The sequence below is a fragment of the Camelus ferus genome, chromosome 19 (assembly GCF_009834535.1).
Source record: "Camelus ferus isolate YT-003-E chromosome 19, BCGSAC_Cfer_1.0, whole genome shotgun sequence".
Classification (NCBI taxonomy): Eukaryota; Metazoa; Chordata; class Mammalia; order Artiodactyla; family Camelidae; genus Camelus; species Camelus ferus.
The window spans coordinates 4696455-4711670 of NC_045714.1; positions in this window are offsets into that span (position 1 = coordinate 4696455).

The window sequence follows — 15216 nt, forward strand, 5'->3', positions numbered from 1 at the left end:
CTATGTAGATATTTATGTCATGTTTCCTGGGCTTAGCTCTTTGATAAGCTCCTTTCCTCAGTCAATTTTGGGGTGCCATTCAGAGTCCAGCACATTACCTTGCCTACAATGGACTGATGGAATGAATAAAGGAGTCAATGAATGAATGAATGGCATCGATTTAGAGGTGGTCCTAATGAACAACCCAGGCAAAGGCCAATCAGAACAGGAGCCAGCTGTGGACCAGCGGCATCCAGTTCTGCTCCACTGAGCCCCATCTCTGCTCCCCAATCCTCACACCCACCCAACCAGGCTTCACCCCACATCCCTGGTAGGCCCCAGTTTAGTTTAGGGGTTCAGGTTCCAAATTTCAGAAGCTAATGAGGATCAAGGGCAACTGTGGGGGACTCGGTGCTCCAAAGCAAACTGTGTTCCAGTGACTAATTCATCTTTCACTCCCGATATTTTTATTCATCGCAGCAGAAATGTGTATGAGTCACAGCGCCTGTTAGAGAATTTTTTTAAATGCATCATCGTGTGTGTATCTTCAGCCCGCAGACCTGCAAGATCTGGGTGCTGTTGGCAGGGGGCTAATGATTTCAGCAGCTACAACAAAAGCTGTCAAGTCACACTAACCAGGACTCCTTTTTCCCACTCTCATCAGCATCCAACAAATTAAAAGATAGAAAAAAATAATTGATTCAGCATCTGATTGAGGATGTGGCACATAAATACTGAGGCCACCACAGGCTTACAGATCCTCCTACCAAAACCTCTCCCTTCTTTTAAGACTCTGCCATAGCACCTCCTCCTTTCCAAAAGCCTTCTTGATTAATCTGACCTCAAAGACCTTTTTCAGCTCTAAAGCCACTGTGATTTGTGAATCAAATCTCCCCATCTTCTGATCACATCTCTGCCCTGCAGTGGATTCCTGCAGCCCTTTCTGTAGAAAATTCCTGTTCTACTCCTTTCTATCAATTTTTAGCCTTCTTTCTGGAGTGTGAAGTCACTTCCACGTGGATGTGTTCTTTCCAGCCTGGTGGGGTGGACAGAGCCGATTTGAAAATCATTAAGAGATGCAATCAGATCTCCACTTGGCCCCTGGCTGGTTGTGTGACTTCGCCTCACAAAGCCTCAGTTTCCCCATCTATAAGTAGGGGTGACGCTGATAATCATAACAGAGTAAATGTTGCTAATGTTTCCTGAGCCACTCGACTACATGTTCAGTACAGACAAGGGTTTTTAATTTGTTTTGCTCGCTGCTGCATCCCCAGGGTCTGAACAGAGCCTGGCTCTATGTAGGTGCTCAACAAGCATGTGCTAAGAAAATGAACAAATGAATTGTTTCCCATATTTGCCTGCACCATCCTCCTAAGACTGAAGACACCATTTTTTGCAAACAATAACCATTTCCCCATTTCCTTGTCAAAACTCCAAGTTTGGTGACCATATGCTTCTGGGGAGAATGAACCCTTTCCCACTTGCAATGGTAAATCTTAAAGAGTCTTAGCCAATTATGAGGAACAGACAAATGACACATTTTTAGCTAGTAAGACTTGATGCAATAGGACAGGGGCTTCGAGTTTTTCTCTCTCTTAGAACAGGACTTAGGAAAGAAAAGGGATTTCTTCTTTTCTTCTGGCCTGTGGATGTTGCATGAAGACTCCATGTCAGAGCCATGGCAGCCATCTTGGACCCACAAGGAAAGACTGTGCCATCATGGCGGATAAAAAGGACCTGGCCCCTTAATTCTGCTGTTGAGCCACTGAATTAACCACTGAGCACCTATTATATACCAGGCATTATGCTAGACGCAGGGGGGAAAGTAGTGAATTTCATCCTTTGTGAAGTTTATATTCTAATTGGGAGAGAGATATTAAACAAACAAATAAACACATACCAATGATAGCTAAGAAATAAACAAGGTATTTTCACAGGGAAATATAGGAAGGCATATACCTAGATAGGGTTTTTCACAAAGACTCTCTTTAAAAAGTAATGGTTAAGCTGAGATCTGAATGCTGAGCCAGAACCAGCCCTCTGAAATAGGAGAAGATCTTCCTAGGCAGAAAAAAAATGGCAAGTGCAAAGGCCCTGAGGCTGAACCACATTTGGAACATTCCAGGGGCAGCAAGGAAGCCAGTGAGGTGGGAACAATGAGTAATGAGAAGACTAGTAGGAAATGAAGTCAGATTAGTAATATGGAGACAGTAGATGCATGAATTATATGCTAAGCACACAGGGCAGCCAGGGGGCCAGGGGAGGAATTTAAACAAGGGTGTGATATGACCTGACTCAGGTTTGGAAATGGTCACACTGTTGGGTGGAGAACAGCCTGCAAAAAAAAAAAAAAGATCATAACCAACCCTTTTATAATACTGTTTGCCAGGCACTGTTCTAAGCACATTTCATATATTAACTCACTATATCCTCATAAACAATAGGAATGATTATGGTGCCACTTACAGATGAAGAAACCGAGAGTCAGAAAGGCAAGGTGACTTGCCCAGGGTCACACTGAGTAAATCAGAGCCAGGACTAGAGGAAACAGGGAGCCTAGCTAGAGGCTATGGTGTATAGAGCAAGCGGGGGTTGTTTGGCTTGCTCCTGACCAGCAGTACCAGGGACAGAGAAGGGCACGGATCAGGAATACAGTGTCAAGACAAAAAGGAAAGACCTTTCTGGTGGTGTGTGCAGTATCCTGTCTGTACCTTCTGATTCCCTTCTCCAGCCGAACTTTCAATTCCCTTCTCGCTGCCTCCCAGTGTCCTCCCTGCCCACTTTATGGGTGGAGGTCTCCACCCTGTACCTGGGCATCTTGTTCATCTCACATGACCAGCCCCGCTTTGGAGAACTGCCCGACGCTGCTACGACTGTCTCTCACCTTGGTCTTGCCCTTCCCCGCCACACCTTCGCCTGGATGCGAAGATTAAAAGCCTCCAAAAAGCTGGGGCCGCAGCGCCTCGATCTCAGAGGAAAGCACTTTGTAGACGCTCCCTGAGCCTCAGCAAAACTTCTATTGTGTTGCGGAGACTGAAAACCCAGCGAGTGGCCCAGATGCTCCCTGGCCAAAGATCCCGCGAGCAAACACTGCGTCCCAGCCCCGCTGCTGGTCTGAGCTCCCGGCAAGGCCAGAGGGGCCGGAGGGGAGCAAGATGTGCGCTTGACCCTGCGGTCTGCCGCAGGTTACAGCCTCTACCCACCCATGCAGCTCACTCAAAGCCAACGAAACCAGAAAGGGGGAGAAAGCCGGTGGGTGGTGTCCAGCTTGACCTTTCAAGGAGAGGCAGGAGTTTCTACAAAGTGTCCGGGAGTCCCCTAAGTATCTGTTCCCAACCTCTAGGGGCCAGAAGGTCACCCTCCCAGTTCCTCATCACCCCGGGATGGGTTCAGTGTTGGGTGGACCGACCCTTGCCTGGGGCCTGCTCTGGGGCTTTCTAAAAAATGAAGTGCACAGACCTGGACAGGGAACCCACCTTGTGCAAAGCACAGTGTTAGGCTTTGGGGATTCAGAGAAAAGGAAAGCACCCTGTCCTCCAGGGGCAAGGTGGAGGTAAGATGAGTTATGCAGAGGCAGAGGTTTGGAGGCAAAATCAAGGAAGCCTTCACGGAGGAGGGGGGGCCTTTTTCAAGGGCTCATTTAGAGACAGAGAAGATGCCCCATGTGCTCAGCACAATTATAAACTTTTTGACTGCATAATCTTTTGCCCTGAATTATTTTTGTTTTCCACAGTAATCAGCACTGAATATTGATGCTTTCTAGTTAATTTTTGTCAAAAAATTAAATTCTTGCCCTCCTCCCTCTCTCTTTCCTTCTATAAAAACAAAAAAATTTTAAAAACCCTCCTCAAAATAACTAGGCAAAATGTGCACAAAAGAGGCATATGTTCTTTTTTTATGTAAATGTCTAGTCTGTGTCCTTTTCTTTCCTTTTTTTTTTTCCTGATCACTAAAGCAGTATATGTACATTGCTGAAACTTTTGGAAAACCCCAGATGAGCATATGAAGAAAATGAAAATCACCTACATTTTCATCATTTAGAAATAAACTCCCTTAATATGTCAGAGTATTCCTCTCCAGGCTTCGGTGGTTATTACTATGAGGTGAAAGTCACTACAGTGAAATGCACAGATCTGAAGTGAATGAGTCAATGAATTTTGACAATTCCCTACACAATGTACACCCCCCATCAAGACCTGGAGCATTCCCGTCATCCCAGAAACTCCCCTCAGGTCCTCTTCCAGTCAACCCACAACCCCCACAGGCAACCATCCTTCTGATTTCTATCACCATAGATTAGTTTTGCCTGTCGTGTAATTGGAATCATATGGTATGTGCTCTTTTGTGCCTGGCTTCCTTCACTCAGCATAATGCTGTTAGATCCATCCATGCATCAATAGCTTGTTCCTTTTTATTGCGGAGTAGTGTTCTAGTGTGTGGATGTCCAGCGTGTTTGCCTAGCCACCCTGTGATGGTTTTTTATGTTGTCTCCACTTTGGGGCTGTTAGGAATAAAGCCACTCTATTGGTGGACACATCTGTGTGTGGACCTAGGTCTTCATTTTTCTTAAGCAAATACTTAGGAGTGGAATTGCTAAGTCATACGCTTAAGTTTTACCAAAAATTGCCAACAGCTTTCCAAAGTGGTTGTCCCATTGTTCTATTTCCGCCAGCACAGTATGAGGGTTCCAGTTGCTTACTATTATTAATTTTTCATTACACAAATAATACATGAGTGTTATCTCCCATAGAGTTAAAATGCCTTTGGACAATCACCGGGCACCTGCTGCTCCCCCCAGAATAACACTGTCAGCAGTATGGGGTGCTTCCTTGCAGACCTTTTCCTGTGCATTTATATACATAAATAAATACCCAGTGAAAACACATCGTATTATTTTGTGGTGATTCTTTCACAAAAATGGGAAACCATCTCCCATTATATATTTCTTCATTACATTTACCACCCTTGGCATACAATTTTTTCCCTGCCTCTACCCTCCCCCAAGGTAGGACATTAGCTCAGTTAAGGTAAAGAGTTTATTTTGTTCACTGCTGTATTCCCAGTACCTTGAACAGTACCAGGCAGAGAGCAGATGCTCCATAAATATCTACTGAATGCAAGGAGAGTGTAGATATTGTTCCGGAACTCTCTTTTTCCCCCTCTATAAGTCATAGATCTTTCTGAGTCAGCACTTAGAAATCCATTTCCTTTCTTAACTTGCTGCATAGTATTCTGTAATAGGAATATGCAAATTTTCTTTGTCATTCCCCAACGGATGGACACTTAGGCTGCTTCTGGTTTTCCATTATTAGGAACACTGCTGCTGTGAACACCCTGTGCTTGCCCTCTTGGGCACAGTATCTCTTTAGAACAGTAGCCCAGGAGGGAACAGCTGGGTCGGAGGGTCTATGTAGTCAGTAAAATTGGCCAAAGGGGCAGGATTCTACCACCAGATACTCCAAGATCAACACATTGTCCAGTTGAGACATGGGGTGGGGGAGTGGGATTAATGATAAATGGATAGAGTATCTATGATTTGGCCAAATGGGGGCAGTGGGAAGACGTAGCATCAGAGTTGTAGTGGGAGAGTTATTATGCCCACACATCCTGAAGCCAGACGCTCTAGATTCAAATTATGGCCACCATGAAGCTGTATGACCTCAGGCAAGTTACTCAACCTCTCTGTGCTTCAGTTTCCCAACTGAAAAACAAGAATAATAATAATAGCCACCTCCAAGGACTGTTGTGAGAATTAACACGTATGTAAAGAGCTTAGAGCAGGGATGGGCACTTGTTAAATATTCACTAAGTGTCATCTGCTGTTACTGTTTAACAACCAACGTGTGTTTGTGTTTAAAGAACACCTGCAACTCACTTCAGTCATTTTCTTCACCTTCCTGGCCCATCTCGGCGATGGCTTTTCCATCCACAGACTTAGGGCATTTATTCCAGGAGAGGGAGGAGAGGCCTGGGAGGAGGGGGCCAAGGGGAAGGGGAATGCAGGGAGGAGCAGCTCTACAGGAACCAAAGGAGTTTCCAGAAGCAAGGGCTGTTTGTTCTGCAGCAACAAAAGCCCCAGAGGTGAGTACAGGGAAGACTGAGAAGAAGCTGTAGCAGCCTGGCAGCAGGGGAAGTCACCAGTGACCTTTGGGAGGAGGTTGGGGCCAAAGCCAGCTTCACAGGGCTGGGGCCAGGGCCAGTGCTTGGGAGACGGAGGTGGTCAGAAGCGCCAGTGCTCTTCTGAGAAGTCTGGCCGGACTGGACTATATCTGGAAGGGGAGAAACCATGCATTGATTTTTAAGGTTAGGAGATCTAAGCAGGTTTAAGGGGAAAAAAATATTTCAAGAGCTGCAACTACAGGGTCTGAGAGGAATGGAGCCAGGGCTGGTATATTCAGGGCCTGACCCTCTGAGAAAGTTCCCACTGTGGTTAGATGTTCCACAAATTTCTACTGAACAGATAACCATGGGGAGGGAAAAGGCCGCTTACCCACCCACCTCTACATTCACTAATTTCATTGTAAGATACCAAGAGATAAAAAACACAGCCCCCACCCTTAATTAAGGGTGGATTCCAACCTAGTTGAGAAAAACACACAGGAACACAAAAAAAGTAAAATCATGATGAAAGATTTAAAACATGAGAGACAGGCCTGGTTTAGAAGAAAGACTGCAGAAGGCTTTGGTGGCCCAGAGGGAGATATTGTGATATTTGACTTGGTTGCCATCCGTTACATAGAGGAAGTTTTCACAATAAGATCTAAATTTCTTACACCCCCACATCCTAAACATAAGCAAATTCTACAGCTCCACCTTCGACATGCAAGTATCCAGAGTCAGGTGACTTTTCCCCACCTCCATTCTCACTCACCTCCTGTCCATTTTCCATAGGCAGCCAGAGGACCTAAGTCTGGTTCTCTCCCTCCTCTGCTTAGAACTCTCCATGGCTCCCACCTACTCAGAGTCAAAACTAAAGTTGTTACAGTGGGCCCAAGGTCCTACACGGTCTGCCCCCATTACCTCTCTGCCCTTAGCTCCTTTGACTCTCTCCCTTCCTCCCACTGCTCCAGCCACACAGGCCTCTTACTGTTTCTAGAACATTCCAGGCAGGCTCCCTCCTTGGGGCCTTTGCATTTGTTTCTCCCTCTGCCTGGACTGCTTTTCTGGGCAGGAGGGGTTACTGCACAGCTCATTCAGTGAATCTTTCCAGCCTTTACTCAAATTTGCCCCTGCTCAGGGAGGTTTCCCTGCCACTTCATCTAAATTCACACTGATTCTGACACTTCCGCCCCCTGCCCTACGTTGTTTCTTGCGCTTACCACCATCTAACATGCTCCATGGTTAATTTATTTTTTTCACACCTGTTCCTTGTGAGTTTGCAAGCAATGTCTTCAGGCTGTTTTGACCCCCTTTGGACTCTCCAGTGTCTGGAACAGTCCTGGCACATAGTAAGCTCTCTGAAAACACTTGTGTAATAAGTGCATTTCCAACTTCTCTTAACAATCAGAAGAATTTGGCAACAATGGGCAGGAACTACATGGGGAGGGGCCACCACTTTTCTGTTCACCGCAGTCCCCACCAGCCAGCTTCACTCCTTGCTTTTGTCCCCTGCGTAGCTGACAGAGCAGTGCATAGGGAGCCAAGAGCCCAGCATTTTGATCCCTACTTTTCTGTTAAATCTCTTTTTCCCTGCCACCTCCCCATCCCTGCACCTGCCAGCCTCTCTGCCTGGAACACCCTTCCAGAAGAGCCTGGCAAACTCCCTTCATCTACTAAATCAAGGGTCGACCAAATCCAGCTGCCAGCCAAATCCAAGCCGCTGACTGTTTTTGTACAGCTTGGGAGCTAAGAATGGTTTTTACATCTTGAAATGGCTGGGAGGGAAAAAAAAAAAAAAACAGAAACGAAAGACTACTTCGTGGCACATGAAAATTATACGAAATTCAAATTTCAGAGTCCATAAATAAAGTTGTTGGCGCGAAGCCCCGCCCCTCCATTTACCTGTCGTCTGTGGCTGCTTCTGCGCTGCAATGAACAGAACAGAAGGGCAGGGCTGAGCGGTGCAACAGACACCGCGTCGCCTGCAAAGTCTACAACATTTTATCTGGCCCTTTACAGGAAACATTTGCCAACCGGGGTCTAAATCCCTCCTTGAGATGGAAAAAAACAAAAAACAAAAAACCACCAACGTCTTTTTCAGTCTTAGCTCCTCTGTGAAACCTTCCCTAGTTCCTGGGACCCACTTTGACCTAGGGAACCACCTCATGTTACTGCACACCGCACACTCAGTGGCCATTGTTTGTTTGCTCTATTTGTCCCCTCCCTCCTCAAGGACCTGGACCTCCAGGCTGAATCCTCTAGTATCAAGCGTATCACCTGGCTGTCAGTAAATACTGGTTAAACTTTTCTGGGCCACCTCTTCCACACTCTGGGTTCAGTTTTCTCATCTGTAAAGCGGGAGCGTTGATCCCGAAGATCTCCAACACAGCATGGAGAAAGCACACCTGAGTCCTGGCTGGACTGTACAAGACTGTTTGCCAAAACGGATGTTTGGTTGTTTGTTTGTTTGTTTTGTTTGTTTTAAAAAGGGCATTGTGAGAGCACTAAAGGGCACAAACTCATGGACTGTGGGCCTGATTTCAGCCCAAATATTTTTTGCCTGCTCTGCAACTGTTTTAAATTTTCTTTTATTTCCATGCCAGTATAACCTAACCTACTAGAAACCGGCGCACTTCGGTCAGGAGTAGTGTCTATCCTGCCCTTGGGGGCACCTGAGTTTGCCATCTCTGGATGGAGAGTTAAAAGGTCATTACAGCCACGATGCCCAGGAGCCCTAAAGAAGCGTCTGGAGTCAAAGGTGAGGAATGTAGTTAGGCCAGTTGTTCCTGGATGGATGTCAGAATCACCCAGAGGGTCTACAGTGCAGATTCCAGGCCCGGCCCAGACCCACTGAATCCTACTCTCCATAGTTTGCAGCACTGGATTTGGATTTTTTTTTTTTTAAATTCTCCCCAAATGCTTATTCATCGCAGGTGGGAATACATATCAAATCAAACTCTGCCGATGTCAGTTTGTCTGTACCTGTCAAAATTATAAATATACCTACCTCTTGATCCGGTAATTCCACTTCTGGGAATCTATCTTCCCAACCAGTGCTTCTTAAACCTTAATATGCTTACAGATCCCCAAGGTATCTTTCTGCAGTGCAGGTCCTGACCTAGCAGATCCGGGGTGGGGTCTGTGATGCTGCAGTTCTAACGAAGCTCCCAGTTGATGCCCAGCTGCTAGTCCTGGAATATTTTGAGTAGCGAGGATCTGCATCTCCCCCACACACATACACAGGGATGCAGGTGCAAGATGCACTCATTATCCCATATTCTGTCATTGCAAGTATTGGGAATAAACTAAATGTCCATCAACAGGGGACCAGCCAAATAGGTGTATCCCTATAATAGAGCATTACATGGCCTTGAAAAATATCAAGGAACCTCTGTATGTACTGGCACAGACTGACCTCCAGGCCATATCATTAAGCAAGCCCCAAATCAAGGGGCAGAACAGCAAGTGGAGAGTGCACGGACTTGTATAAGGGGGGGTGGGTGGGGGAATATTTCTGTTCGTACTGATGTATAGAAGCACGGAATAGCCTGGTAGAAGAAACTGGTAACTGAGTGCCTCTGGAGACGGGAACTGAGTGGATGGATGACAGGGGAAAGAGGGTGACATTTTCCTTTACCCATTTGAATTTTGAACTATGCAAATACAATGCCTGTTCAAAAAAGAAATAAAAATTTAAATTATAATGACGCCTAAATAAAAAGACTCACCATGTGCCTCTTTAGAGAAATCTCACAATATGTATTTAGACCATCAGAAAAGCAGTCCCAGGGTGGGTCACCTCCTACCTCAGTACACCATGTGCATATGAGTGTGCACACGCATGCATCCGGCTTTGAGGACAGTCTGTGCAGGGTGTTGGCAAGCCTGCTGGGTTTAAACTCTGCAAACCTCTGTCGGATCCCACTTCTACCAGCCGAGTGGCGCAAAGCAAGACATTCAGCCTCAATAAGCCCCTTTTCATGGGGATGATCAGAATAACACTGGCTGCCCTGCAGACCTCTGCAGGTGGAAAGTGCTTCAAAAACGGTCAAGTACACACATAAAAAGACTAATTATAATATGAACCCTGATGGTGAGCAGCGGGTGGGGCAGTCCCAGCTTGGTTTCCATGGGGTCTCGTGCTTACCTCCCAGGGCACCATGCAAGGTGGAAACCCAATATCTTGACCTTTGCAGTCAGGCAGCTGCTCTGAGCAACCCCTGGCAGTGCTAATCTCCAACTCTCCTCCCACCATCTAGTCCAGCTGCCAGGCTGAGTCATCTGGGGCCGAGGGACAGCACATGACCTGTGTGTGGGACTGGTGTCAGAGTGGTGGTTGGGGGAGGATGGAAAAGGCCACAGAGGCTGCCACTCCCCTCTCAATGGGACATTTCCTGCCTGAGAAAGAGATCTAAGCCTAACCTTAGGTCTTGAAGTCAGCTGGCTGCCTGGCTGTCTGGTAGTACTCCTCCTCCAGGAAGTCCACCGGTATGTATGTGTGTGTACAAAGAGGGGGAGAGAGAGTACAAAGGGATGATAATAAAACTAACAAATATTGAGCACTTACCCTGTACCACTCTCTGTCCTAAGTATCTCATAGTTTAAACTCAGTGAATCTTCATTGACATCAGCAACATCATCATCCCCACTTTCCAGACGGAGGCCCAGGGCAGCTAGTTAACTCATCCCAGGTCACACAGCCCAGATTCAGAGACAGGCAGTCTAACTCCAGAGCCCCAGCACTGAACCTCTCAGCCACAGGGAATTTCATTCCTGGAAGGGGTTTTTCAGGCGTCATTTATGCTGGCATCTGCCAATGTCACCTTGGGCAAGGTAACTCTGAGCTTTGTGTTATAGAGCCTCAGTTTCCTCAGCTGAGGAAGGCTCATGGTAGCAGTTCCCACCTTTCAGAGCTGTTTGGAGGCTTGGTGATGAGATATGGAAGGTCCTGCACACAGGACCTTTCACCTGATATTAACTCTTCTGAAAATCATCACTGTTGATCTGATTAACACACCTATTAGTATTCAGTACTCTTAAATGAGGTATAGAAAATCTCCAGGCCTGTGCAAAAAGGAATCAAGTCTCTCTTCTTAGCAGTTTTTCCGTATCATTCATCTGTAACATGTAACCTAAATACCTTACCTTTTTTCCTGTTTCTGTCAACCCCTGTAAGAAAGCAAGATAGGGTTAACGAGGGAAAGTCTGTAGATCCTGGCCATGATCAAAACCACTTTTTTTTTTTAAAGACGTCAAGAATCTTGATTTCTGCTGAGAGACTCTCTCAGAAGAGAAACCCATACAGGGCACCAAGTCCAGCCTGGTGACGGGGGAACAGACGAAATTTATCTTTCAAGGTCACTTCCACCTCTGTGTCCCCAGGGAGATTAATTCAATTCAGCAATTACTTAGTAAGTGTGTAGGCTGTTCCAGGTTCCTGCTGGGGACTGGTGAGAAGTGCTAAATGAGACAGACAGAAATCCCCATCTCGCGGAGCTGACATTCTGGGGGAGGAGTCAGTCATAAACAAGTAAAGAGATCATTTAACGTCAAGTGTCAAGAAATGCAATGAAGGAAAAGAAGACACAGTAAGAGCATGGAGAGTGATAGGAGTAGGGGGCTGTTATTTTAAGCCAGTGATGGGGGAGGCCTCTCGGAGAGATTTGAGTAGAGAGCTAATAAAGTGAGGGCAGCCCAGGAAAGAATATTCCAGGTTGAGGGAGTAAATGGCATATGCAAAGGCCCTGAGGCAGAGCCAGGAGACAGAATTGTAGGAAATGAGTTTGGATAAGCAGGTGAGGCTTTGCTTCTCTCCTACTTTCTTCTCTGCCAAACTGGGATAAAGACAGCAGCCTGCCAATCCACCTCCACCAGGAGCCTCCAGGACATAATGGATGGGAAAATGCTTTGAGAGGGAGACCAGGGACCAAATGAAATGTTATTAATGGACATGCTGTACAAGGCCCATGCCAGGGACACTTTGGGACAGTGCCATTTCTCCTCCCTCCTGGAGATTCTGTTATCCCAAATACCACACTGAGAGAGCCAAGTTCAAACATTTCTATTCTGTCATTCAAGAGATGTAAAAGGTAGGGCCCAGGGAGGGGAGTTCACATAGCACATTTCTGCTATAGCCCCAGTTTTCAGGACTTGGCTCCAAAGTGTAACAAATATTAAACCATCCCATTCTCAGGTGAAGATGAGAGTAAATAAAATCAATAGTCTTATCTCCTTAAGAAGTTGTTACTTCCCTCAGGGCAAGAAGGAGGTAAGACTGTTTGTTGAGGGGTAGGGCTGGGGGAGGTACACTTTGCAGAGCAAATTACATGTGTTAAATGAGCAGCTTCTCCCAGAGACGGTTTCTTTGCTCTCTGCAAGCAACTTCTCATTTGTGTGTTTCAAGATATTCCCCTAACCTTCCTAGGTCTTCACAGCCCGTGCTGAGCAAGATTAGAGAAGGCTCTGGGCTCTTTGTCACCTTTTCACGCATGAGGACACTAAGACCCAGAGTAGCAGAAATAGCTCATCTGAGACTATACAGCAGGTTTATTTGTTCAGCCAGCAGATATGCATCATGGTGGACAGGAAAAACATTGGGGAGCAGACCACATAGAAAATAACATAATGAATAAGATAATTTCAGAGAATACCAAGAGTTACCAGTAAAATAAAACAAAGCGACTGGCAGGACTAATTTAGCATGGTCAGAGAAGGGTTCCAGGGAGGGTGACATATGAATGTGGCCTGTTAAGAAGCAACCAGTCTTGTTCAAAGCCAAGCAGTAGATGGTTCTAGGCTGAGGGATGGCACATGCAAAGGCCTTGTGGCCAGAACAAGCACAGTATTGGAGTAGCAGAAAGAAAAGGCCATTATGGCTGGAGCAGAGCAGACCAGGGTGAGGGAAAGGGGGGAGGATATCAAAGAGGTGGGGACAGGGCTTTGCAGGCCGCTGTGGAAAATGTGGATTTGATCCTAAGGGCATGGCTGCCGGTGGAGGGCCCTATGGTCTTAAAACTCATATCTTCAGAACCAAGGCTCACTCTTCCATGGCTCCCTTTGGCCTCCTGCACATCCTGGTACTTCCTCAGCTGACCCTGGAAGTGCCCGGTTGTGAACTTAGCCCATGACTCTAACTTTCCCCCTCCCAACACTCAGCTCTGATTTCCCAAAAACTCACTCAGCATCAACTGCCTTTCTCACAAGCAGGCAGATCTTCACCTTGGTTTCTCAAGTTCATGCTCTCTGAGAGCCTTGCAGGAGATGAATTTACATCTCCCTCCTCCCTGGCAGCAGCAGGAATTGGGGGTGGGGAAAAAGAGCAGAGAAGTCATTCAGGAGTGAATCTGCCTGCAGGCTAGGTAGAAAGGTAGAGAGAACACGGGCCAGACCTGATGTGAGGGGCTTATCAGCCCTGTCCTGGTGCCTGCTTCCGTGGGCCAGAGCTGTCTCCTCTGGCCTCACTCCTGGTGTTAGATGGTGGCAGATGGGACCCCAGAGTGAGGCTGGCCAAAAGTGACCAAGCAGAAGGGACAGCATCTCAGGAATCCTGGTGGGGGAGGTGGGGGTCTCAGCTCCCCCCACCAAATCACCATCAGGCCTCCAAAACCATTTCTTGGTGTTATCTTTCTTGGATGTAGGCACTTGAAGGCTTTTTTTTTTAATTGAGGTATAATTGATGCATAACATCATATTAGTTTCAGGTATGCAGCATAATGTTTCGAAACTTGTAAATATTGCAAAATGATCACCACAATAAGTCTAGTTAACATCCATCACCACACAAGGTCGCAGATTTTTTTTCTTGCAGTGAAAACTTTGAAGATCTATTCTCTGAGCAACTTCCAAATACACACTACAGTATTGTTAACTGTAGTCACCGTGCTGGGCATTACGTCCCCCGGACTGACTGATTTCATATCTGGAAGTTTGTACCTTTTGACCCTCTTCACCCATTTCACCCACCCCCAGTCTGCAACGCTGGTAAGCACAAGTCTTCTCAATATTTATAATAACAGCTCAGACTTATTGAGCACTCACTGAATACTATGCACTATATTAATACTTCACAGTTTTAACTCACGAAAACATCTATGTCAAATGGAAATTAAAAGATTCTTAGAAAACTTGGTGATTTTTATGGACTTCAACAGGCCAGCTAACTCAAAACAACTACAAAAACAAAATCAATGCCTTTGTTGAACCCCCCTTCCCTGCCCCCCATGATATGCTACCTGGAAGACCCTCCCACACGATTGCACAGGACTGCTCTGGAACCTTCCTTCAGGAAGTCCTTCCAGACACAAATCAAGATGCCTGCCTCACCTTATACCCACTGGGAAGGCAGCTATAATAAACAGTATTGGGGAGGACGTGGAGAACTTGGAGCCCTTACCTACTGCTGATGGGAATGTAAAATGGTGCAGCCACTGGAAAACAGCATGGCGGTTCCTCAAAAAATTAAAAATAGAATTACCATATGATCCAGCAAGTCCTTTTCTGGGTATATACTCAGAAGAATTGAAAGCAGCAACTCAAACAGGTATTTGTATACCCATGTTCATAGCAGCATTATTCGCAACAGCCAGAAAGGTGAAGGCAACCCAAGTGCCCACTGATGGATAATGGGTAAGGAAAATGTGGCACCCACCACAGAATATTATCCGGCCTTAAAGGGGAGAAAATTCTGACACGTGCTACACAGTGAATGAACTGTGAGGAAACTATGCTAAATGAAACGAGCCGGTCACAAAAGTACATACATCATAGATGAGAACGAACCACTGATTGTCAAATAGTTATCAAACAAACAAAACAGAGTGAACAAACCACACTTTTAAAACTGAGTCAATACTTTTAAAAAAAAGTAATAGACTTCTTTAGAGCCACTTTGAGTTTACAGAAAAATTGAGGGAAAAATAGGAAACTACGGAGAGTTCCTCTATAACTTCTCAACCCCGCCCCAAGTTTCCCCTATTATTAACATTGGTGTGGTCCTTTTGTTACAGTTGATGAGTTAATATTGACACATCATTATTAGCTAAACCCATAGTTTACATTACGGTTCACTGTATGTTGAATATTCTGTTGGTTTTGATGAATGTACAATGACAGGTACTTACCATTGTAGCATCATACAGC